This window comes from Pelodiscus sinensis, chromosome 8, assembly GCF_049634645.1.
Source record: "Pelodiscus sinensis isolate JC-2024 chromosome 8, ASM4963464v1, whole genome shotgun sequence".
Classification (NCBI taxonomy): domain Eukaryota; kingdom Metazoa; phylum Chordata; order Testudines; family Trionychidae; genus Pelodiscus; species Pelodiscus sinensis.
Genome location: NC_134718.1, coordinates 47,718,930 through 47,745,860, shown reverse-complemented (window position 1 = coordinate 47,745,860; position 26,931 = coordinate 47,718,930). Strand labels below are relative to the sequence as shown.

Genomic DNA, 26,931 nt, shown 5'->3' with positions numbered 1-26,931 from the left:
GAGAGGACACTTGGCTGACAGAGAACCCAGCTCACAGCAGTTCTAATGCCCAAAAGAAAAAAAAGTATAAGTGTCTCCCCAGAGTCCAGGCAGGGTCAGAAAATTGTTTCTGGGATGTATGTATGTGATAAGTCTGCCAAATTCACAAATGTCATGTGAGAGACTTGGTAGCTCTGTAGTACTGAGATGCAGGTTACCTCAAAATAAAGATTGTGAGGCCCAGGAAAGTTTTGCTACAGAGAAGGTTTCATTCCTATTTTAGTAAGCCCACAAATTTGTATTGATTTGATTAAAAGTGTTCTTTTAGCTAAGACAGTGCAGTGTGGATGTACTTATCAATTGAAACCTGACTTTTAGTAATGTTAGCATGTACTAATACATTTAACATAGCTAAACCCTTATAATCAGCTGTAAACAAATTTAAGAGCGTACGCTCACAAGAGTTTCAGTGGTTTAACTAAACTGATTTTAAGTTAAATCAAAACAACTTCTGTATGTTTAGAGAAAATCTAAGAATCCCTCCAAGATTGTGAGTTTAGGGGGAGAAGGTGCGAATAACTATAACATTTGGATTCACACCAGCTATCTTCCTTGAAAGGAATACATTCTTTAAAAAACATTGGGACAAATATCTATAAATACATGCCTTGGAGAAACCTATCAAAAATCTGAACAAATTCCTGCTCCCGCCTAAAATTTACATTTTAAATATGGTTCAGTATGGAAATCTATTAATAAATTGAAGTCTCTGCTTTGGGTATACTCAGTTTTCTTTCAAATATATTAATTTTTTTTTCACAAGTGAAAAAGATGTGTCTGCTGGTGCCTCTGACGGAGGTGGGGATTATAAAATGTAACTGAAACTGTCAATCGGTTTTAATAATATATTCTGCTTCATCAGAAAATAAGTTGCTTCCAGAAGCAGTAACGTGTGTTGCCCTTTACTTGTAGCTGACCATATCAAAATGCTTCCAGGGTTGTATGTTATTCCATAGTCTGTATGATCTGAGCTGGTGACTCTGTCGTTTTCCTAAGTGATCAATGGTCACATCACAAAAATCCAATAACACTTGAAACTAATTGCTACCTATGTTGACAGATTCAGCCAAATGGTCAATGATGAAAAATGAGCTTTGACCTCTTCTAGAGGTGATGATCTCAGGTCACACTGAAACACATTGGTATGGCCTCACATAGCTTATTCTTTGCTTTTTCTTCACGTAGGGAAAAAGCAAAACAGATGTAGAGAAAGTAGATTCAATCCCAGAACTAAAAATGATCTGAAATGAAGAACAGATTTCTGGGCAAGTGGCAGTGAGCTTTGGTAGATAAAATCAGGATTGCAACATGTTCTCGGGTGGTTTGATCTCCTTGTACTGTGCATTCCACAACCAACCGGCGATACACTTCAGTTAAAACACCATATCAAGTCAAATGCTTATTTTCAGTTCTAAAGGTGTATACTCTCCATTCCAAATGTGTGTTGTGGAGGGGGGAGGGGGGGAGTAGAGGAGGGATTACTCTGAAGTAGGCACTTCTAAGGATGTCTCTGCATCATGTAAGTTAGGGTGTGTCTAGACTACACCTCTCTGTCAACAGAGAGATGTAGATTAGGCATGTTGAAATTGCTAATGAAGCGGGGATTTAAATATCCCGCACTTCATTAGCATAAACATGGCCACCGCTTTTTTTTTAAAATGGAACTTTTAAAAAAAACCCGGCAGTCTAGATGCGGATCTGTCAAAAAATTAAGCCTTTTTTTGAAAAATCCTGTATACCACATTTTATGAGGGATAAGGGATCTTTTGAAAAAGGCTTTATTTTTCAATAGATCCGCATTTAGATTGTCAGGGTTTTTTTTTCGAAAAAGCTCCATTTCGAAAAAAAGCAGTGGACATGTTTATGCTAATGAAGTGCGGGATATTTAAATCCCCACTTTATTATCAATTTCAACGTGCCTAATCTACATCTCTCTGTCAGAGATGGGTAGTGTAGACACATCCTTAGAGTGTGACATGATAGGTTAGGGGAGATGGAAAAAGAGAATAGCAGAGCAGCCATGTGTTGGAGCCACTGACCCCGGAGTGAGATTTTCATAATCTATCGTAAATAGGACCCTACCAATTTCACAGACATAAAAAATGCATCATAGACCATGAAATAAGCTCTTCCCTGTGAAATCTGATCCCTTGTTCTTAGGAGCATCCCATCAAAGGGGGCTTCCTAGCTCCAACTAGGCAGGGGAAAGACAGCACTTGGTTCCTCCCTTGCAAACTGCTCTGGTACTGGGACGAGGAGACCAGACTAGGCTGACCACCTGAGTGGGTTGCCCTGCTGCAGGATGCTATATGGAACTGGGCAGCAGCCTGAGGCTCCTGAAGCTGGATGAGACTTGTGGAGGTGGATTGTATCTACCCTATGCTGCTGGGAGAGCCCCATCATAGGGCAATGGAGGAACAGGACCTGTCCATCTCCTGCCTAGTTCCTGGAGAAAAGAAGAGACCAGACAGATCCACCTCTGTCCCTGCTGTAGGATGCTGTTTGGGGCTGGACAGCAGCCTGAGGTTCCTGAAGTACTTTCTGCAGCTGTGAAAAGAGAAAGTATTATCCCTTCCAAGCCAGTCAGCAATGGGGAGATCAGACCCACTTCTACTTTTTGGAACTTCCTGCAGCTGCCCAGCCCCAAACAGTCCAGCTCTGAAGGCAGCACAGAAGTGAGAGTGGCACCCCCATGACCTCCCTCCCTCTCCACAACAGGTTTGTGACATCCACTCCACACACACACTCAAGCTCCTTTTGGGTCGGGATGCCACAGTTACAGTAACATGAAATTTAAGGACTATATACCTGAAAATGTGAAAATTACCAATTTTCAAATCCTATGGCCATGAAATGAGCCATAATGCACCGGGAATTTGGTAAGACCCTAATCATAGAAGGTGTTATGGGGCAGTCCATGATAGGAGCTATGGATCCAAACAATTGCTGATCCCAATGGCCTTAATAATTTGTGTAAGCAGTAAGAACTCTCTTTTAGTCCTGTCCAAGGGTATGTCTACACTACCCCCCAGTTCGAACTAGGGGGGTAATGTAGTCATACGGAGTTACAAATGAAGCCCGGGATTTGAATTTCCCGGGCTTCATTTGCATAAAGCCAGCCAGCGCCATTTTTAAATGCCGGCTAGTTCGGACTGCGTGCCGCGCAGCTACACGCGGCATGAACTAGCTAGTTCGGATTAGGAAGCCTAGTCCGAGCTAGCTAGTTCATGCCGCCTGTAGCCGCGCGGCACGCAATCCGAACTAGCCAGCATTTAAAAATGGCGCTGGCTGGCTTTATGCAAATGAAGCCCGGGAAATTCAAATCCCGGGCTTCATTTGCAACTCCGTATGACTACATTACCCCCTAGTTCGAACTAGGGGGGTAGTGTAGACATATCCCAAGGTAGTATGTCTGCACTTCAGCTCTGTGCACTGACCCAAATTGCAGGTAGAGGCATTATTTGGTCTTTATGGTCAATTATTTTTATTCCTGTACACTAAAATTTGATGGTTACTGATTAGTTCACTGTGCACTTTTAGAGGCTACATCTATACTGCTGAGTTTTTGCACAAAAATGGCTGTTTTTGCTCAAAAACTATTGGTGTATCCACACTTCAAGCATGTTTTTGCACAAGAAAATGTACACTGAATTGACAGAACAGAGGGGTTTTTGCAGTGTAGGTATTACTCTTTCTACAAGGAATAATTCCTTTTTGCTCAAGAGTTATTGCGCAAAAAGTTGTGTGTGGATGGGCAGTAGCAGTTTTTTGTGCAACAACAGCCTATCAAAACAAGCACAGCTGCCCTTGTGGCCATTCTGTTAATGGCAATCAGACGTTTCTTGTAAGAGACCGTCCATGCATTCTGGACACTCTCTTGCGCAAAAGCACATTGCTTTTCCGATGCACTTTTGTAGTGTGGACGCACTCTTGCACAAGAAGTTCTCTTCTGCAAAAAAATTCTTGTTCAAGAAGCCTGCAGTGTAGATGTAGCCAGAGTGAATGAACAGTGCTCCTTAGAGAATATACTTAAGTATTTTACTACAAAAATTAAAAATATTATTTGTTTAATTTAGGTAGCTGACAAGCCTTTTATTATGTGTTCTGATGTGAATCACCACAGCAAGGAATCATGAAATGTTGCATGCAAAGTCAAGGAATAAACATGCCTTCTAAAATAAGAAAGACCAGTAAAAAATTAATATGTTCTCCATCTGACAAAATGAAAAAAAGCCACATTTTAGAAACTATTAATGGTTTAATTGACTGAAAAGCAACATGAAATATTTGTAAATAAGTACCTATATTATTATATAATATTAAGTAACTAATTCACAAAGCTTTTAGCCAGAGACTGGAAGTGGGTTACAAGGGATGTTCTGTTCATTTCCTTTAGAGCACCTGGAATTGGCCACTGTCAGAAGACAGGATACGGGAGTATATGGCCCCATAGTCTGACTCAGTATGGCCATTCTTACATTCCCTTTATCTGCAATTTGACAGATTTCTGGTTTGGGCTATTTGAAGCAATATGCTGATGTTTTACTATCGGGCAAGGGCCATGTATTTAGAAGCTTTTATATGTACTGCCTGCTTTAAAAGATCTGGCTGATAGTATGATGGGTATCATCACATTTCAGGAACAGTAATATCTGAATTTGATTTTAAAGAGGAGAATACAATAGCATCAAGAGGCAGACAAACCAGTAAAGAGAAACAAAGTAGTTGCGGGAGAAAGCTTCAACAGATGTAGTGAACAAGTTGCTTTATACAGAAATTTCTCTGTAGTTATGACAATTTAGGTAAGTCTCCAGGGCAGGTGGGACAGGTAACTCCCAGCTTATGTGGATGAACATGCACTGGCTCCACTTGGTCTATTGCCTAAAACTAGCAATGTGCTATGGCAGCAAAGGCTAGCTGTCCAAACACAACCTCAGAATTTGGACAGGGTCTTACCTGAACAGCTAATCCAAACCATTGGATGTGAGGCTATGGCCATGCTGCTATTTTAATTACTAGTTTGATCAAAGCTAGAATTTGTCAAACTGGGAATCACTCCTCCAAGATGCCATGTAGACATACCCTTTGGGATTTCATAGAACAAGGAAGTGCCTTTCCTATATGGGCCTGGTTTTGAGGCTTCCTGTGAAAGGGTATGTCTACACTACCACCCTAGTTCGAACTAGGGTGGTTAATGTAGGCAACCGGAGTTGAAAATGACGCCCGGGATTTGAATTTCCCGGGCTTCATTTGCATATTGCCAGGCGCCGCCATTTTTAAATGTCCACTAGTTCGGACTCCGTGCCCGCGGCTACACGAGGCACGAACTAGGTAGTTTGGATTAGGCTTCCTATTCCGAACTACCGTTACTCCTCGTGGAACAAGGTGTACTGGTAGTTCAGAATAGGAAGCCTAATCCGAACTACCTAGTTCGTGCCGCATGTCGCCGCGGGCACGGAGTCCGAACTAGCGGACATTTAAAAATGGCGGCGCCCGGCAATATGCAAATGAAGCCCGGGAAATTCAAATCCCGGGCGTCATTTGCAACTCCGGTTGCCTACATTAACCACCCTAGTTCGAACTAGGGTGGTAGTGTAGACATACCCAAACAGAAGAACTGAGGAGGTGCCAATCACCTTGTCTACTAACTCCCTGCACAGAGAGACAACAGTTCTGGACATGCTAACTAGTCTATTATTTTCCACTCCTGCGTACTGTGTGCTTTGTAGAACTGAAACCCACTCTCTATGCCAGGGGTGGGGAACCTCAGGGCCAGGGGCCAGGTGCGGCCTCTGGCTTGCCTGGATCAGGCCCCCCAAGGCTCAGGGTCCCCCCTCCAGTGTTGGGAGCCTGCAATGGTGCTCTTGCACCCTGTGGGACTGGAGCATTCAAAATCTACTAGCCTGGGCCCCCAAAGGCTCTGCTGTGAGAGGAGAATGTGAGAAGTGCCTTTCTCCTTCTCAGTCAGGGGCCTCACCAGCGTGGGTTTGTTTGGGGTTTTTTTGCTTCTCATTTGTTTGTGGCACCCAGTTGATTTTTCTGTGGGTCAATGGCCCCAAACCCAAAAAAGGTTCCCCACCCCCGCTCTATGCTACAAAACCGTGAGATAGGAAAGGCACATCAGGTACTTATTCTTGTGCCTTCCAGAAGAAGGAAATGAATTGACTTTGCAGGAGACCAGATTTTCATGAACTATAAAAAACTAATTTCTGTCTCTTTAAGAGCTCATAACTAATTAAGCCGGTACCCAACAAGAGTAAGAATCCAAGAGAGAAGAGACAGGGTATTATATCCCCAGAGATGGGTCTAACTTTCACTGACTACACAGAAAAATCTGATAGCCAATTTTGGCTGAGCAATGTCACTTATGAAATTAAAATTGGGGGAAAAAAAAGAGTTCTTCAAATGTCCTAAAACCCCACAAGTCTGAAAAAATGTTTTTATGAGTATGTTCTTTTAAATTACATTATTTGGGATACAAACAACATTTTATAAGGAATTATTTCTATCAGATAAGAAGGATTTACTTAAAATTGATAATTAGGGGTTTTTAATTTTGGTGTGTCTCAGACTTTGTTTATCATTAATCTCTTTGACACTTGCAAACCAGCAGTAGGATTATTTAAATCTGACTAGAAAAACAAAGATTGAATCCACAGTCTATAAAGCAAATAATGTAACATGCACATGCAGATAGGGGAATTCCTAATGTGAATTTATATTCTCAGAGTAACTAGTGCCAATATTGATTTGCTTTTAAATTGAAACGATTACAATTATATTTGAAATTGTGTATTAACTGCTTATGCCAACTATACACATTGCTTATCAAGGGAAAAGAACTGGTTATCTATGCTGGGAATTACTAAGTTTTGAGGCAGAAAACAGATTTTTATATATATATACACACACACACACACACACACACACACACACACACACACACACACACACACACACACACTTCCTTACCTCAGAATTATTTTAGTATGATTACAGTAGTTTTAGTTCTGCTTTTAGCAGAATTTGACCATAATCAAAAATCTGCAATATTCAGACTGCTATGATTTGATATGGTCACCAAAGATATAATTATAGCTAGTTTTGGTCTCCTCCTGGTTGTCTGAATAAGACAACTCCTAGGACCAAATTCATCCCTGTCATAACTCATTAACTTAGAATATTTGATTGACTGTAAACTATAAACTGAGCCAACCAATTCACTTATATTACATACACCCCTCCCTGAATAGACAACAGCACTCATTTATATTTATTGGCGGACTTATGATCTTATAATTTTGTGTTGAATCATCTATATTGATATTGCATATAAATTTAAACATTTAACTTTGGATAAAAAAAAAAAAAAGAGGACTTTGCGTGGAATCCAGATTTCCTGCCAAAGACTGTTTCAGATTGGTAGCATACAAATTTAATGAGTTCTTTTGTGATAGTTGGAAACTTAAAGCTCTTCGCAAGCTGGATTTTTTTAAGCTATTCAACAGAAGTGCTGTGTGCACATTAACAAAAACAACTATTCCAGACATTTCCTCAGTTATTCAATGAGTTTCAATACAGAACAGAAATACACATTGAACATTGTCTCTTCAGTTTGCATTCTGTAAGATAAGGAAAGTGTTGCACTGCCTGCTATTTTTAGACATAAAAACATGCATTTGAGGTTTCATAATGATTTGATCAGCACAGAGGAGATAGGTAAGTAGATTAGCATCTAAAAATTGAAGTAAATATTTCCCTCCTTTCACTTAGGTCAAGAATATGCTAAACAATGGGTCCCGGTCTACACTAAAAGGGAAAGTTGCCTTAAGATATGCAATTCCAGCTACATTAATTATGTAGCTGGAGTCAAAATACCTTAAATCATGTTTTGGCTCTATCCACACTGCAGGAGGTTAACAGGAGCACATGCTCCCATCGACTTTCCTTACTCCTTGTGAAGAGCAGAACTACTGGTGTCCCTTCAGTTTTAATTAACATGTCTTCACTAGACCCTCTAATTCAAACCCTGAAGGACTGACTGTAGCAGTTTTGACCTTCTCTGTGTTGTAGACAAGCCCTGGAATAGTTACAAATTAGCCGGGTGTTGATTTTATATTGATTTACAAAAAAAACCCACAATTAATCTTTTCATTGGGGTAATTTTGGATACTGAATGAAAGACCAAAGAAAAGTCTGAGCATGTACATCCAAATTCTAACACTTAGCTCAGCCTCAGTTTTACTGCAAGGCCACAGTTACAGGTAGAAAATTGCTGTTCTGACCTAACAGCACCCTATGACTGAGTTCCTTTGGGTCCAATTCTACTTCCTTTGAAATCAATGGCAGCTTTATTTTGATTTTAGTGGAAGCAGAAGCATCCCCTTTAAGAAGTCAGCCCATTCCATGCTTATCCCCTCAAGATTGCAATGTTCTCATGAAGCAACAGTTATGGGACTTTCAAGTTCAGAGCTTAAGATGACAACCCAGACAAGCCCTAAATGCCTTTAGTGGTATCTTCAACAGCTTCTGTATGTGTATATATAATTAAATGACTCTGTGCACTATTCAAAGAAATATTCAAACTAGGTTTATGTGCCCTGCAGTTTTTAAGCTTTGATTTTCAAAATATATTTGGGAAAGCATTTATAATGTACCACAGCTAGTGTAGCGTAATGATGAGCCAATTTATAAACTTGAGTAATCTACAGCAACAATATTATTATAGGAAACATCTGTTTTCATGAGTGTACCTAATTTCCCTATATCCAAATAGTAGGCCCTCCTAAAGTACAATATCTATTTACTTACATCCTTAAAATTATCTGAGAATCTTATTTCCCTGGCTTAGTACACAAAGCAAGTAATTGTTTGCTAAATATATACAAAATAAAATCTACCATATAACATAATATACAAGTATACCTGGCCAGTAGCTTTCAATAAGAGCATTGAAAATACTTTAAATTGCATTTGTCTACATAGGACATCTAGCTGAAATCATTATTGAACAAAAACTTTTGCTGAAGAGGAAACAAAGTTCTTCTATGTCCTGCCAGCAACTTTCAATCTGGAAAATATACAGCAAGCTTACTTATGCATTGTACTGAGAATATGTGAGGACATTTGAAGTACATTCTCTTTAGCAACTCTGCTATTGTTTTCCATTATTCCAGGTTCTACTCAGACTATATTTTCTAGTTATTGATGGAGTTGTGTTTTACATTTTATGATTGGCAAAATGTATATTATTTGGATTTCTGGCTTTTTTTTCTGTGTTATAGCAAGTGACTGTTCCTTTCTAATTCATTATAATATCATTTGTCATCATCATGAATTCATTTTGAATTATTTTCACTCCCTGCTTTTCTATATTTAATTCATTTCCTAAAGGTAATGAATTAATAGGATGCAAAAGTATTCCATGTCCTTCAGAGTAAGGGACTGATCCTGATCTCACTGAAGTTGAAAGCAAAACTTTCTAGTTCCAATTCTCTGTAGCACAGTACTATATCAAGTCATTAAGATCAGGGCAAAGAGAATGTAAAATGCTACCAATTCAGGACAGCAGCATATTTAATCTGCTTTGCTGTCATGCTGCACTGGTGTGATCATGCAAGATGCAATACAACAGAGAATGTTTCTCCACCCCTCTTGAAAACAGCTGTAAACTTCCCTTTCTCCTTCCCTCCTGTGAAAAAATGGTTGGCCCCAGCTTCCTTTTCTACCTCCCATACTGAAATATAGCTATTTGCACCCCTTGGGGAGCTCAGTTCCCTGGGTCTCGGGGCATCTTTCTGTTTCTTTAAAGGAAGGGATGAGGAAAAAAGAACATGGGTGGAAGAGCTGCCCAAAGAATGTTTTAAACCCCAGTGAGACAGCTTTGAAAAGGTATCACCAGCCAGCATTAGTTGCATTCAATGGGGAGGAAAGCCTGCTTTGATCTTGGCAAAGGGCAGCCGGCGTGCAGACAACCTTCAATCCCAGGGTATCCTGCCTCTTCTTTTTTCGCATCTAGCAGAATGTCAAAACTGGTTTATGTGATTCACACAGTGATAAAATATCTCTAAAAGAAGGTTTCATAACAAAGTCACAAGAATCATGGCACAGTGCCCGACAACTCCTCCTTCCCAGTTCTGTCATTTTTCACATATTCCAGTGGCTTGTGTCAGCTTACAAGGAACACTGCTGACCGTGTCTAAGTGCCACCCAGGAAATATTCAGATATCACCCAGCTGATTAACAGAGCAACTACAGCACCCACTGCATGTATTTCTACTGATAGTGCACAGCTGCACATGCATCAGTGCATGTAATTTTTTTCTGAATACGGATGGAAAAAATTAGAGGGAACATTGACTGGCAGGTATGATAATTGAATGGTATGTTCTTCTTTATTTATTTAATAGACTCTACTTCCTTTAACAGTGTCAGTGCTCTTCCCCTAAATTATTGGGTATGACTGATGAAACAACATGCTCCCATATTTTTATGGAAATATGTTTTTGAATATGAATATGCATAACTTGAATATGCTTTATACAAAATGGTGCATGTAACCTATCATTGAAATCTTGTAATCCTCTGAATCTCATTTCAGCAGAGACAAACTCTCTACTCTGAAAAGCTCCAAATGTGGCTGCTCTGTGATATGAGCACACAGAAGAATGGGTGAAAAGTCCAAACTAAGTGTCTATTTGTAACCTGCGTCAGGATATTATTTCAAAGAAAGTTGTACTATTTTTTATCATACAAGATACCAACAAAATCAATAAGGGGGGAATAAAAATTTAGAAAATGGCATGTGTCTGGTATAGACTGATAAAAAAGCTCATATAGAAGGCAAAAATATCTTTTTATAATACCTACAAAAAATTAAAAGTACATTGAAAGAATAGCAGATAGATAATAATGTGTATTCAGGCTATTCCACTAATGTGAAGACTATTAACTCAACAGGGAAGAAGTGGCATATGATTTATTATGGGTTAGGATGTGGGAAGCAAATCTATCACTATGGGACTGGTTATACCATGCCTTTTGTTTATTTCAGTTCAATTGTGTTAAATTTTAATTTTAAAATGTATTCAAAGAAAGAGTAATATCTGGATTCCCCAGTGGAAATTTCATAGTCAAATGCTATTGTAATTCTTGGCACTGATGTTCAATACTATCTTAAATAGATAATAAAAAGATTGCTACTCAGTGTAATTAAATGTAGTTTAAGCATTGACATACAGGATAATACTGCAGATGGATCTAAAGTACAGCTGAATGAACAACATTTTTCCAGTTTTCTCCCACTAATAACAAACTAAAAAACAATAGGTCAAAATATTGTGTTTGCCCAAAAATGTTTTGTTTTGATTATAATAAATTTAATGTTATTTTTAAAGAGGAAATTTGGAAATAAAGTCAGTTCATTCCGAAATTATCGAAATGAAAAGTTCAGATTTTTTTTTCAGAATTTGTTAAAAGTACTTTTTGCTTCATTGAGTTTGTTTCAATCATTTATACAGTATTTCAGGGCCACTGAAACGGCATTGTTTGCTGGAAAAAAGTTTTGGGTAAAAAAAAAAAGTTGCCCAACTCTAATGTACAGTAAATACATTGCTCATGTTTACTGAAAGGATTTTCATTACAACATAGACTGCAACAGTGTCTGTCAGAATGGTTATGAACATTAATAGGAACCAAATGGTAAAATAAAGATGCGTTGTCATTCCATCTCAGTCTGCTGATGCTGCTTCCTGAGGATTATCTTTATGCATTCTGGAAAATCTACCTTACGAGTATTGCCTAATTTCAGAAGTTTAAGATTATTGGATGTTCTGGGCTTTAGGTTTGCTAACTGAACTGATTAGAAGAGAATAATGGTTTTGTCCAAAAATCAGGTTACACAGAATATATGAAGGACCCTAGTGAGTATGACAGGATATTCACACTGAGACAAAATAGTTTAAAACTTTTTTAAATATGTGGAATAGGAATCAAATTGCAATTTGAACAGTAGAGTAGATCAGGGTTACAAATGCAGTATTGTTAGTTTAAAGCATAGGTTCTCAAACTTTTTGACCCGCAGCCCATCTCATTCAATGCAGACCTTTCTGCAGACCACCAGCCAACCACCCAAGATGACAAAATGATTGCAGGAGCAGACTGGAGTTGGGGAAGTCTGGGATGGAGGTACAGGAACAAAGTGTGGGGAGGCTGGGCATGAAGGAGATGGGGCTATGATTCTGGCCAATGGGAGCAGGAAAGAAAGCCTCCAGGAGAGTGGTTACCACTGGTGTTCTCCCAGCCACGGGGAGGACGAGTGGCAGTGCATGGAGCCACTTCCTTGATCCATCTCATAAGGATCCCACCCTCCTCTCCATAGTGGGAAGCCGGCACTAGTGCTCCAACCTCATGGAGGGGGATGTGCAGGGCTGGAGTGCCAGTGTGGGCTCCCCATTGAAGTGGGGGGGGGGGGCCTGAGTCCACAGCCCACCTGCAAGTCAGTTGTGGACCACTATAGGCCAGACACATATGACATGTTTGTTCGTACTGATGACAAGTACATAGCTATTAATTATATTGCTAATTTTCACCTATGTTATTTTTGTTCTTGAGGTGCATTTGTTAAGGGTGAGGGTATTCTTGGGAGCCCGCTGTGGCATTAAAAGTTGCTTTATCTTATCACCATCTATTCAGGTGAAAGGTCCTCAATATATGCAATTTGATTTTGCTATCTAGGTGAAAGTTCCCAGACCCATGTAAGGCATCTGTACTATCTAGGTGAAAAGCTCCAGATGTGGTTGTGCTTTGCCTTAAGATGCAGGATATGGCCTATAGTCTCTTGTGTTACAGCCAAATTACTTTACTATGAACTATAAACCTACTATAATAAAACAAGTAATTAAAAAACATAAATTTATGTGAGAAAATAGATCTCAATGGGCAAGCAAGCAGGTTAGCCTTATAGGTTACCTGAGAAGAGGCTCAAAGAGCTTGGTTTTCTTAGCCTATCCAAAAGAAGGTTGAGGAGAAACATGATTCTTTTCTATAAATATACCAGAGGGAGAAATACCAGGGAAGGAGAGGTATTATTTAAATTTAGCACCAATAAAACTGGCAATCCACAAGCATAGGCTCAAAATTAGACAAAGGCTTCTAACCATCAGAGGAGTGAAATTCTGGAACAACTTTCCAAAGGGAGCACTGGGGGGAAACATACTGATTTCAAGATTGAGCTTGGTAAGTTTACAGAAGGAGTGGTAGGACAGAACTGCATGTAGCCAACCTGTGACTGCTAGCAGCAAATATCTCCAATGACTGGTCATGTGACACTAGATGTGGAGGACTCTGAGGCTACATCTACACTGCAGCCTTTTGTCGGTAGAGAGTATGCTAATGCAGCGCTCATTAGCGTTTGTTGTGCTGTCATTTGCATATTCTCTGCTGCTGCTTTTTGCGCAAGAGATTTTTGCACAAAAACAAGTAGTGTAGATTGGTCTGTTTTGCACAAGAAAAACCTTTTTGCGTAAATTTTTTTTGAGGAATAAGGGTCTTGTGCAAAAGAGGTTTTTGGGGGGGCAAAATGGACCCATCTACACTGCTTGGTCTTGTGCAAAAACCTCTTAAGCAAAAAGCATTGGCAGAGAATATGCAAATGACAGAGCAACAAATACTGATGAGCACTTCATTAGCATACTCTCTGCCAGGAAAAGGCTGCAGTGTAGATGTAGCCTCAGTTACTACAGAGAATTCTTTTCTACATGAGTGGCTGCTGGATCCTACCTGCATGCTTGGGTCTAGCTGCTCCCCATACTTGGAGTCATGAAAGAACTTTCTCCAGGGTCAGAGTGGCATGCTTCTGCTGCAACATAGGGCATGGGTGCCTCACAAATTTAAATCAATGTAAATGGTGTATTCTTTGAAATTAAGTCTTTAAATCATGGGTTCAGGGCTTCAGTAATTCTGCTAGGGTACAACTACACAGCAGGCAGTTATTTCAAAATAATGTTGAAATATTATCAAGCTGGAGGACTTCTTACTCAGACTCCTGTAACCCTCATTGTACAAGGAGTAAGGAAAATCAGAGGAAGAGTGCTCTATTTCAAAATAAGTGCTGTGTAGACACTCTCAATTTTGAAATAAGCTACGCAATTGACGTAGCTCACTTTGCATAGCTTATTTCAATTTAAACTCTGCTTTGTAGACGCACCCTTAGAGATTAGGGATCTATTCACAAGAGTGGGAGGCAATGGGGCCAACAGCCACCCAGGGATTAAGTGGGGGGGGGGGGGCTTGGCTCTGCACCCTCAGAAGATCCAGGGCCTTGGGTGGAAGGAGTGGGACTGAAGGCAATTAGTTTCTGTGGCCTGCAATATGAAGGAGGCCACTTTAAATCAGAGGTGGGAAACTTCAGGCCTATGGGGCCAAGTGTGGCCCCTAGTTTGCCTGGATCTGGCCCCCAAGGCTCAGAGCTCTCTCCCCCCCACTATTGGGGAACCTGTGATGGTGCTCTAGCCCCCCACAGGGCTGGCACACACAAATATCTATTCCCCTGCCCCCCAAGCTCAGGTGTGTGCAAGGAATCTGGAGAGTGTCTTTCTCCTTCTTCGTTGGGAAGCCATGTCAGTGAAAGTTGGTTTTCTTTTTCATTTCTCACTTGTGCACAGCCCCCAACTGATTTTTGTGAGGGTCAGTGGCCCCAAACACAAAAAAGGTCCTTCATTCCATGATTCTGATGGTCACTTCTGACCTTTAAGTCTCTTGAATGTGATTATGCACAGGAGATAAATGTGTGGACTAAGGATTTATACTGAGAGCCATAAATAGTCACTGCACTTAGAGTAGAAACTTATTTATACCTGGGTTTTGTTTCAATAAGCTTTGAAATGACAGAATTCATATATGTTATTCAATGAAGTAGGAATATTCCATTTTAGACAGACCATGCACTCTTTGGATGTCAGCTGTGTGGAAACTGGATCTACTTCACAAGCTACAGCTATGTTATAAAGGCTTATATGAGGCACATCATTAACTAGCAAAGCTATTGTCGAAGGTGTTCACACAGTGACTTCTTGCCTAGTATATTTGTACAGGGTCTGCCATAACTTCACTTTGTAATTTGTTAGATCCTTGAATGGAATGTGCTGTAGAAGTGTAAAGTACAACACTTATAATATAAAGTAATTTAAAATATAGTGGGTATTCTTCCCTCTTCATAATTGCATACATTTAAAATGTCTCTAAAGTTTATTAGAACAATAAAATCAGTGACAAAATCTTTCATCCGCAGTATTTCCAAAGGGTCTAGCATGATATCTTAGCACCAGCCACAATTTAAAGGTTACATTAATCATTACCAATGCGATCTCAACTCTAGAATATACAGAAATAATGCCTGCCTTTTCTTATCAAACCTTTATTATCTTATCAAACCTTTATTATCTTTCTCCTTGCTCTTTCTACTCATTCTTCTCATTGCAGACTAGCCATGGCAAATGATACCATTATGGGGCACAGGCCTTGCCCAAAACAGAAAAATAAAAAAATCCAAGTTTGACTCAAAAATACAAATACATATGGCTACAATTATCTCTGGTACCTCCCACAAATCCACATTATTTCAATGGCAGAACTCTCCTCTCTGCATCAATGTCTCAGACATACTCTTCTGATCAGCTAGATAGTTAGACTATTTTATTCTTTTTTTGTTTGTTTCTAGTTTCTTTCTAAAGTAGCTTCTAGTGTCAATAATTAAAGGGAAAATACAATGTTTCCACTTCAACACTAGTTTGACTTTAAAATAAAAGCAGAGCTGGATTCTACCACCCATTACATGTCAAAAAATCCTATTCATGAACCTTTTAAGGAGAAAAAGAGTAAGATCTGCTTTAGTTGGGTGCCCAGAAAGTTCTGCTGGAAATTTGAACAGTATAGATAATTTTACTAGCTTTGATCCAGATTCTATATTTCAGCTTTTTTTAAAAGCTCAGTCTACAGCTATATTCCAAGAAATTTAACTTCAGTAATTGTATAGACTCTTGGGTTTATGCTGTATACAGGGGTGGGGAACCTTTTTTGGGTCGAGGGCCTCTGACCCACAGAAGAATCAATCAGGAGACATACATAAGTGAGAAGTGGCCTCCAACTGAGGAGGAGAAAGACATTCCCCACTTTCACCTCCCACACCAGAGACTAGGGAGTCCCAGCCTAATAGATTGTGTGCGCGCTAATTCTTCAGTGAGGCGGCATTAGGGTGAAGAGGTAGTACAGGCTCCCCCAAGTGGGGGGTAAACCCTGAGCCTTGGGGGCCAATTCCAGGCAAACCCAAGGATTGCATCCAGCCCCTAGGCCTGGAGTTCCCCACCCTTCCTATACAACTTCACATTACACAAATACTGAAGCAATGGGAATTAATAAGCATGTGATACGTTGAATGACTAGCTAGATAAAAGTTTTTATCTGATCCTCTGTATTACCTCATTTGGGTTTGAAATGAAAAGTCATAGTTATTACAACCATTGAACATTGCCTCTGATTAGCAACAAAAATATATTATCCTAAGATAATTATCTTCTTCATCTGAAACGCATGATGATCACTACCAGTTCTTGTCCATAAAAGAAAATGCACTACATCCTAGCTGTTAATAGTTCTAAAAAAAGAGAGAGAACATATTCAGTCATTAACAAAATGATCTAGTAAGAAGCACATTCTTTGTACTATACCTTTTTACATTTCCACACATCAATCTAATTCAGCCTTAGCTGATCCATAGAAGGAAAAAAAAAAAAGAGTACAAGACAAAATTCTTATCATAAGTATAGCAGTGAAAATTGCCTAAAAACATCATATAACTCCTTAATTCAAGGGATTTACAAATCAATCATGGAATTTTCTTTTGGGCTGAGGGTATGTCTATACTAGCCTCCTAGTTCAAACTAGGGATGCTAATGAGGGTGACTGAAATTGCAAATGAAGCACAGGATTTATATATCCCATGCTTCATTATCATGTTCCCGGGCGGTCGCCATTTTGGAAATTGACTAGCCCGGAATAACTGTCCATGTCTACACGTGGCAGTGAAATGGGAGTTCGAAGTAAAGCCCTTAATTCAGATTAGCTGTTAAACCTCATTCCAGGAGGAATAATAGCTAATTCAAGTTGGGAGTTCGAAGTAAAGCCCTATTTCACTGCCATGTGTAGACGTGGGCAGTTATTCCGGACTAGTCAATTTCCAAAATGGCGACCGCCCGGGAACATGCTAATGAAGCACAGGATATTTAAATCCCGTGCTTCATTTGCAATTTTGGTCATCCTCATTAGCCTCCCTAGTTTGAACTAGGGGGCTAGTGTAGACATACCCTGAGAAATAAAATGTTGGGTTTCAGTACAAGAAACAAAAAGCACACTTTTTTTCCCCACTTCTCCAAAATTGTAACCCATTAATGACAATCAGTTTTGTATGACTGAAAACATTCTCTCTCTCTAAGACAAATACAGAATATTACAGATTAGGATACATCTCAATACATCTCAGAATAAAATCCATGTAGGATTTTAGAATTCTAAGCAGTCTGGGACAGGAACCATCTTTTTCCTCTAGGTTTTCACAGCGCTTAACACAACATGGCTGTGGCATTCTAAATGCTAACTCACTGCAATTAATTTCCTCCTGAACTTCAATGTATCAGTCTGGGTCTGGTGAGTGCTCCAGATGCAATGATGACTAGTCAAGTCAATATATGCAGATTTAATAGGAAACTATCAGAAGAGCTGAAGCGAGAGAGTCCCATGAGGCATCAAATAAATCTCTCTGAGCAGCAGTACAGGTTTTAGTTTGTTTTTAAGAAATTATCTTTCTATTCAACTACATATAAGTCTGAATCATGTCCATAAAGGGACAGAGGAGAACTTCATTGTGGAAAGGAACTCCCCAATGGCATGAAGCTAGCCCAGGCAGTTCCCATACCAGCCAATCCATTTCCCCCAGCACAAGGGACTACCAGAGCATAGAAGGATAGGTCGTGGCTGGGGCATGGCATGGTTTTTGCTGCTGCATTGATCTTCTGCTGGAATAAACTCTCATTAGGTTATTCTAACTGTTGCTGAATATCCTGAGTATGTTTTTTATATATACAAATCATCAAACAAACCAAAAAACCCTCAGCAATTGGTAGCACTTCCTTAACTTTGTTACAGCTGTACTCAGTCTCCTAGTTGTTGGATGTGCCTGGATGCTAGTCTTCTGGGTGCTCAGTTAGCAAGAACAAAGCATTGCAAGCTGTGGCATCTTTACAAAGAGAGCTTTTCTTCAAGCTATTTGTTGGGCCTCTGAATAGATGTTAATAGAAGACACAATCCTCTGCAGCACAGAGTAAATGAACTAGTTAAATTTAGTTTTAGTAGAATGTTGAAAATTTTAGAGTGTTTGGTTATATTTATATTTAATGTGTGTGTGTGTGTGTGTGTGTGTTTGGTGGAGTGGTGCACAGAGCTTACAGTAGTCATGTGTCTCTTCGTTAATGGTGATTGTAAATGTGTCTCCTAAATTACATCATTTTCAATACCTCTGAGCTAGGGAATATAAATAGAAAGATTAGGTAATCCTGATGTTTACATTTACAATAAATATATATCTGATAAACAATTATGTTGAATGTACACAGAAAAGACCAGTCTCAATCAACTTTATCTATTCTCCAACATCTGATATTATTGGCTTACTTTGTCTGCCATGACATGTCTGAATTTTTAATACCCTGTGGCTTAGACATTAAGGCTACATCTACACTGCACAGTTATTTCAGAATAAGCTATTCTAGAATAATTATTCTGAAATAGCTTGTTTTGAAATAGCACATCTACCCTGCAGGGAAGCCTTGAAATTAGTCCAAGGGAGACTTTCCTAATGTAAACATGCGATCTCAATTTAGAGCCCCATGAGGCATAACGTCAATTTCAAAATAGCAATGTGGAGCATTTACACATGCCTGATTTCAAAATAGCTATTTCGGAATAGGCGTTATTCCTCATAGAATGAGGTTTACAGAAGTTGGACTAAGATGTCAGTTATTTAGAAATTATTTTGAAATGACAGAATTGCTGTGTAATTGCTCACAGTTATTTCGGAATAATGTTGTGTAGACACACTCTAATTGAGGGCAATTAAACCAGGCACACCAGCACGAGTGAAGTGTGGGTGCCTGAAGTCACAATAAGTCAGAGTATGTTAGGGGAGAAGGCAGTGGAAGGAATAGTGGCCATGGTCATTGAGTCACAACATGGGATGGAATAGTTGCTGTTCGCAGTGGGGCTGCATTCAGCTTTGTGCGAGGAGTTGTCGGCCATGGTTTTTCAGTATTTTAATGCTTTCATTATACCCTGAATAAGAGCTTAAAGGACAAGTGCACATTTTGCCTTTTACCAAGAAATACAAAAGGGGTGCATGCTTGTGCTGGGTGTATGCTGTACTATTCAGAAGTGTTGGTAAATGGGGGACATACAGGAGTGGGTTTTAAGGTCGAGTGGAGAGAAGTCAACTCATTAAGAAAGATGGTATTTCCAAAGGATCAAGGATTTCTCCATAGTAGGAAGAAGAGTTTACAATAGGTTAAACACCACATTTGAATCGGATTAATGAGACTCAGCTACATTGACATAAGATGCTCAATGGAGCCGACAGGCACCGACAGACTAGAGACAAGGTGTAGGAGGGGCCCTGTCTCCGTGCCCTCAGAAGTGGCAGGGCTGATTGCAAAAGTGGCGGGGCTGAGGACAGTTAGCCCTTAGCGCTGCCCGGAGTGCAGCATTGTCCCCCCCCCCCCCCCCCCCCCGCCCTCCAGCCCACGAAGCTGCGTGGAGCAAAGCTGCATGGAGCTGTGGGGCCCACAGCAATTCAAAGGGCCCCGAGGCTCCAGCCACCGCCGCAGCTGCAGTAGCAACAGCAGCCGCTATCACCAGGAGCTACAGACCCCTTTGAAATACTGGGGCCCAGGGCAATTGCCTTCTTTGCCCCCTCTGCCCCTGTTGGAGGGCCTGCTCTTAACTGAAAGAGAAGGACGGTGAATTCGTTTTTAAACCAACCTTGTTAAATTTGATAAGTCAGGACATAGGCTGTACTTCCATCAAATCAGAAAACTGGGAAGTCATATGTTTAATTTAACTTTAAGGGCCTGATTCTCCACTGCTTTGCATCTTGGGTAGCAATTTAAGACTTTTGCACAGCAAGCACAGATCGGAGGTAAAGGGTTATTAGAATGGTAAGGTTAGGTAAAAGTGATAGCACCAGGTACAAAAGGCACTGGAGAATCATATCCTGAAACTTTTAAGAAATTGCCATCTCCTAGCCTCACCAACAATAGAAAAGTGATTTTTATTGAAGATCGTTTGTTCATTAAAAATCAAAATGTAAAATATATATTAAGGCACCATGCAGTAGGCTTTGATGATTGGATGATAATCATACGTTTATTCCCCCCCTCCCTGCTTAATCACACCTACTTACTCTGAAGTTCATTCAGAATTAACATATACCCTCCAGTAGTGCAAACCTTAGATCATTGTAAGAAGAACTGGTTATCTGGAAGAGACAAACTGTGTTCCCTAAACAATGCATTGCTATGTTCTTTCTATGTACCTGTGATGCAAGAAATGATGCAACAGACTGTTAGAATAACTGGGGTGAGGGGACACGGAGAAAGAGAAATCATTCCTTGAACATATTCAAAATAAATATACAAAAAAGTGTTTAAAAAGTTATGCATTAATTTCTTTCACGTTTTTGAAAGCACAGCTACAAGGAAGGTTTAAAATAGGGATGTAAGTGACTAGTCAACCATCTGATAAGCATGAGCTTGCTACATTTCAAAGGCTGAAGCACTGCAGTGGAACACGGGGCAAGTGGTACTATTTGACTCCCCACTCACCCTGTGCTCCCTGAATGCCCCTCCTCCTTGCTGCCTCTCAGAGGCAACAAGCATGAGGGAAACATGAGCCAGTGCTGTGGAGAGCGGTCTTAAAAGCTGGTTCCTCACAGCACCATCTCTGGTGTGCCATCTGCCCCCCCCTCCCATGTCTGCTTCTGAGGCAGCAGGGGGTGGATAGGGGAGGCTGCTGCGAAGCAGCTGCTGTCTGCAGGGGTCCCAATGGGTTGCTGGTTGATAGATCGAAAGGTTGATAGGTAGAGAGGCATATAATTCAGCCAGCAAAGAGTATCATCCTTTAGAAGACGTTCAAAGAAGTTGTCGTTCAACTGCTAAGCGAATAGCATTTAATGTTCCAACTGCACACAAACCTTAATGTGTAGTTGCACCCTGTGCTTGGGTCCCACAATGCAGTTACGGTGCTACACCTTACTGGATTCTACATCAGGTGATGATGATCTGAGGTGGTTCATCACTAGTGGTGCAAATCCAGGGAGGTGAGTTCATTCCAAATTCATCCATTGTAGGCTGGTAAAAGTCTTACCCGGGAAAGAGGTTACATTGATGTCTATATTGAGACTGGTGATGGAAAGAATACCTTCCATTCAGTGGCTGAAGTGATAATTCAAGAACAATTTGGTGATATTTCTTCTGAGGCTGAGTTATCACTAATGCTGGGAAAGAAAAGTTGTTTATCCTGCTGGGGCAACCAGAGTCTTATGCAGTGTGCAGCATTTGAAAACCTAGCGCATATCCAGAACTGACTCACTAGGAGTTATTTGCAAAAATAACCTACAAAAGAAGCAAAAGCGATGAGGAGTCCTGTGGCACCTTATAGACTAACTGAAGTGTAGGAGCATAAGCTTTCGTGGGCAAAGACCCACTTCGTCAGATGCATGTAGTGGAAATTCCACTACATGCATCTGACGAAGTGGGTCTTTGCCCACGAAAGCTTATGCTCCTACACTTCAGTTAGTCTATAAGGTGCCACAGGACTCCTCGTCGCTTTTGCAGATTCAGACTAACACGGCTACCCCTCTGATACTCTACAAAAGAAGATTATTCCTGAGGATGTTCCTGGTGTCTTAAGACTACTATCTCAGTATGTCCTATAAAAATCAAATGACTCAGATTGTAAGAGAGACAAGGCAAGTGTGGAAACATCTTTTATTGGACCAATTTCAGGTGAGAAACTTACACAGAGTACTTATCCAGATCTGGGGAGACATTCACATGCAAGTGATTCCATTTTAGGCTGGTTACAATCACAAGCTTGCAACTAAGAAGAGCACCTACCCAGCAGGATGCAAAAACCACTAACATGGTCACAGTCTAAACTACCATGCTGAAACATAAGGCAATGTCAGCAGTTTTAGGACAGCAGAAAGCCATTCAGGCTGTGGATCAACCTGTTTGTTGTCTCTCAGCAAGTAAAATGGATTCGCCCAAGTGCAAATGCTATTAACCTGGGTGATTCTCACACCTGATGCACGTACAGGGAAGTTTTGGAAAGACACAGAATTGTTACACCGTCTTTTGATTTTGATGTGTATGTAGTTTGTACTGCAGAACAAATTCTTACTGGTAAGCAATTTACTGAGCTCTGTGTGATTTGATGCTAGCGTTTGAGATCCTGAGTGTTCTGCAATATTATTTATTTGTCAAACAGTGTGAACAGGCAGGAGGTACACATGAAATACCAGCATTTCTCTTGCAAGTGATGGTTGACATTCAAAAGGGGATTATTCTAACATGTTGATAATATCATGGTTTATCTCCCATTTCTATAGTTACAGAGCACTTGACAATGCCACATAATACCTCACCTCAAAGTATTGTAACCAGGATGTTGAAAAGTTAAGAATGCAATAAAACCCAACCTCATTTTCAGACTCCAGTCTCTTGGTCAGTTACAGAAAATGTATTTTGTAGAGGACCACTAGACAACACTTTGAATGATCAAACCAAATTTTATGAAGAAAAAAAATGATTAATTTGGCAAACAGGCATGAAGTTACCATTATACTGAAAGATGAAGTAGTGTAATTAGTCATACAGACTGAACTTCTAATTCAGCACCTGGGGACCTGACTGATGCTGAACCAGAGAATTTGCTGAACCATGGAAGGTCAATATTGTCTAGCAGCATTATTAATACCTCCACCACTTATTGGGCTCTTAGAATACATTGAGGGGTAAATTAGAGCTAAATAGCAGCTAGAACACTCAGAACCAGGACTGGTGGCTGTAAGCAAACTTTATGAAACTGTGGGAAACTTGGACACATCCATGACAAGTGAACAGCCAACTAACTAAAATCATGTCAAACCACAGCTGCTGCCAGACCAGAAAGTGCCAGTCTAGAGTGGTTCAACTTGTAATATTGTAATTCAATGAGTGGTCAACTCACAGAGTGAGATATAAGGTGGCAGGGTCCTAAAGCCTGGGCTGCAGCCTGAGTCAATATCTACACCACAGCTAAACGATCCCTTAGCCCAATCACAAGCCATCTGGAATGGGCCAGCCATGGATATCTAATTGCAGTGTAGACACACTATTGATTTGTTCAGCCTAACCCCTGCTGCTCTGCTGTAATGTAACAGGACATAATTGAAATGAAGGCTGTTTTAGACTTCAGCCAAAATTCCTTCACTATTTTTATTATGGAAAATTTGAAACAGAAGAATTCAGGAGCTTGTCACCTTCTTGGACCCAAGAGTGTACTCAGTTACAACTGGAATTAGTGGGATTTGCACAGATTTAACAGAAGACTTAACTGAGTGTAGCCTGCTGTTTGTAAAATGACATTTTCAGCTCACTCCCAGAAGCTTAATATAACTAGTAGGATTCTAGGGAAACAAACTTCAAATCAGCAAAAACAAAGTGCCGTAATACAGTGACTTTAAAGGTAACATGAAAGTTTTGCCAAGCCATTTGTTGCCATAGAAACAATGAGCAATGCAGCCAACAACAGTGTACGAAACAGAAAGCACATTTTAGCCCAAAGTGGAATTTTAGTAGCTTGAATATATATTACATTGCTTTTAATATATATATTCTCCCTTTGATAGAAGTAGGGTTTGAGAGAGAAAAAACATAAATCTTGATCGGGTTCTGAATAACTCTACGAGAACCATCACCAGCCAACCAGATGAGTCTTTGGTGAATGGTCCTTTCATTTTATTTTTAAAGCTGAGGTTTTTAATAGGAGAATAAGGAAGTTAAGCACCCTCAAGGTATGTCTACACAGCAGTGTTATTAATAACAAAATGTGCATCTACCCAGCAAGCCATTATTTTGAAATAATGTCAAGATGAAGGACTTATTCTGATTCCTGTAATCTTCACCTATGAGGAGTAAGGGAAGTCAAAGAGTGTTTTCCTTCAGCTTTCTGTTGTGTAGACAGTGCCAAAAGCCAAATTAAGCTCTTTCAACTTCAGCTATGCAACTGACTTAGCTGAAGTTGCATATCTTAATTCAATTTTCCCCAATCCTAAATTAAATCAATGGGAGTTGGACAATTTACTAGTTTAGACTTATGAAAATCCTACCCTAAAAAAGGATAAGGAGTACACAGTTTGTAACAAGCTTTTGTTTGAAGATTTCATGTGTCCAATATGTCCGTGCAGCTGTTTTGTTTAAAGTATTACTTCCATAATATTTTTAACAGAATCTGCCATTTTTGCCAGCCTACCCCGCTACAACCTTTATTTTGTATTGTATCTGCTAGACAACCACTTTTTCCTATACATAAAACCCTTCAGAATAGAGCTTAGCCTTTATCTGGGGTTCTTCTCTCCTTCAGCCAACTAAGTGTTTCACAGTCACAAGAGTTTGCTTGAGCAAAGGCTGAGTAATGCCCTTGGAATCTGGCTGAAGGAGAGGATTTACCTGCTTACAGGCTAAGCTCCATTCTAAAGTATCCTCTCTTTTGCTTTTCAAAGTGTTTTTATGGCAGCCTGCCTGCCATTATTGACAATACTTTAAAAGCTGCAGTCTCAGCACAGCATGTTCTTGTATTCCTTTGTATTAGAAGGCACCATAACTTATATCCATTATTGAAGGTGCAAATCTTTTACAGTAGAGTCCTGTGCAAACCATCCACCCACTCCCTGGCATCATAGACATGCAAAGAAACCAGGGGACATGTCAGCATCTTTGTTCAGATTCTCCAGTTCCATAAAATCATTCACAAGCAGTGTAAGTTATAGCAGCCCTTAAACTGTTTTAATGTATACCAGGGCAGGATACAGCACAGCCAGCTGCCTGATGACTCCTACCCCTCATGTCTTAACTGAGCTTTAGGTTACTTTTTTTCATACACATTTACCCATCCTATCTCTCATCCCCTAAGAGCTCATAAAAAAATCACTCCTTGTATTGTTCTGATAATTCCAATACCGGTTCAAAGACACCCCCCACCCTCCAAGCCCTTTTCTTTTACCCATTTGCCCTGCCAGGGACACTAGACTAGGGGGCCACAGACCCTCACACAAACACTTCCTATTGTCCTTAAAGATGAGAGGGAAAAGGGATGAAGAAGAGCAAAGGGGAATGCGGTCTTAGGGGAACAGGCCAGGGTGGTGGCGTCAGGGCTACAGTTCAGATGCCTGTGGGCTCCTGAACACAAATATTTTTATGACTCTTCTGTTGCTTCTGCACACTGCCTCAGCCTCGCCGGGCTCAGGACTGACCAGGTCATTCACATTAAAAAAAAAAAAAAAAAAAAGATTTACTAGCCAGCAAATAACACATAAGCCACACAAACTCTCCCCAATGAGCATTGACCTGGATTTCCCAGCCCAAATGAGTGCACATGATTCAGTCATCTAGAGTCTCCCCCTTGTCACAACACTTCTCCCTTATTACTTCTATGATCCTTTCATTGCATTTCATTTCCTTCCCTAGTATGGCCTCACCTTAATTCTGGCTGATATGGTCCTATTCTTCTGGTCTCCCGCAGTCCCTGCATACTATAGCTAGTCATTATCATTACCTACCGCTTAGTCTGAAAAAGTGGTGACATGCAGTTCTCAAAATCTACCACATGAGGATCTCCCTCCCATTACATTTTCCGTATTATGCCTCTCATCTAGTTGAGGTCTAGCTATGTCATGTGACAGGGTCAGTCTCCCTCCTGAAACACTGACCACTGTTCTGTCCACTGTCCCACACTTTGAGGGCTGCAGCAGGGCCCTCACCTACAGAGTTTTTGTCCCTGGGCCTTCCTGGCCCTTAGCATAAAGGATGTTATATTAGACTGAAGCCCTGGACCGGTCATAGCTGACCAGAAAGCCCTCTTTTTGCCCCGAAGGCTGGGGGGGGGGGAGGTAAGGGAGCCCTCCAACAGCCCCTGCTCAACTCCTCACCTCCCCCTGTAGCCTTTAGCAGGGCTGGTGGTTCCTCCTGCTCCTGGACCTGGACCTGAGTCTCCTTAACACTGGGTTGTTTTCCTCCTCTCCATGCTCCTTCTCTCTCTCCCTTCTCCCTCAGGGAGGGTTTTTAAAGAGGCCCGGGGCAGCCCCAATCAGCTTCACCTGGCCCTTAATTGATTTGCAGCCACCCTCTCAGCTGCCCCTAATTAGCCAGGCTGCTGTTTCCTCTGCTAGAGCAGCCTCTCTCCCCTTCTCCCAAGTCCTTTAACATGCTCTGTCACATATCCCCCTCCCTGCTCAACACTATGGGGTTGGGCTACTTGGGACGGCAGGCAGTGTATCCTTGACAGGCCATCGGCATTGCCATGCTCGATTCCAGCCCTAGGTTTCACTTGAAAGTGGAACAGTTGAAGGGACAGGGGGCATACCCTGGAAGCAAAGTGATGGACGAACCTCCGATAGTACCCCACTAGCCCAAGGAATGCCCAGACCTGATTTTTCTGGACTGGCCAGGGCCAATTCTGTATTGCTGCTATTTTATTTAGCTGGGGCCTCACTACACCCTTTCCTACAATATGCCCCAGATATTTGACTTG

The 26,931-nt window shown here is 40.7% G+C and overlaps 1 long non-coding RNA gene across 1 annotated transcript in view; it reads right to left on the bottom strand.

Moving 5' to 3' along the window:
* LOC142830506 (uncharacterized) overlaps positions 1 to 26,432 on the bottom strand; it is a 78,428-nt gene extending 51,996 nt beyond the window's left edge. The window contains exon 1 of the long non-coding RNA XR_012905802.1: positions 26,330 to 26,432. This is a non-coding gene — a long non-coding RNA (uncharacterized LOC142830506). The remainder of the gene's footprint in view (positions 1 to 26,329) is intronic.
* Positions 26,433 to 26,931: the final 499 nt, after the last annotated feature.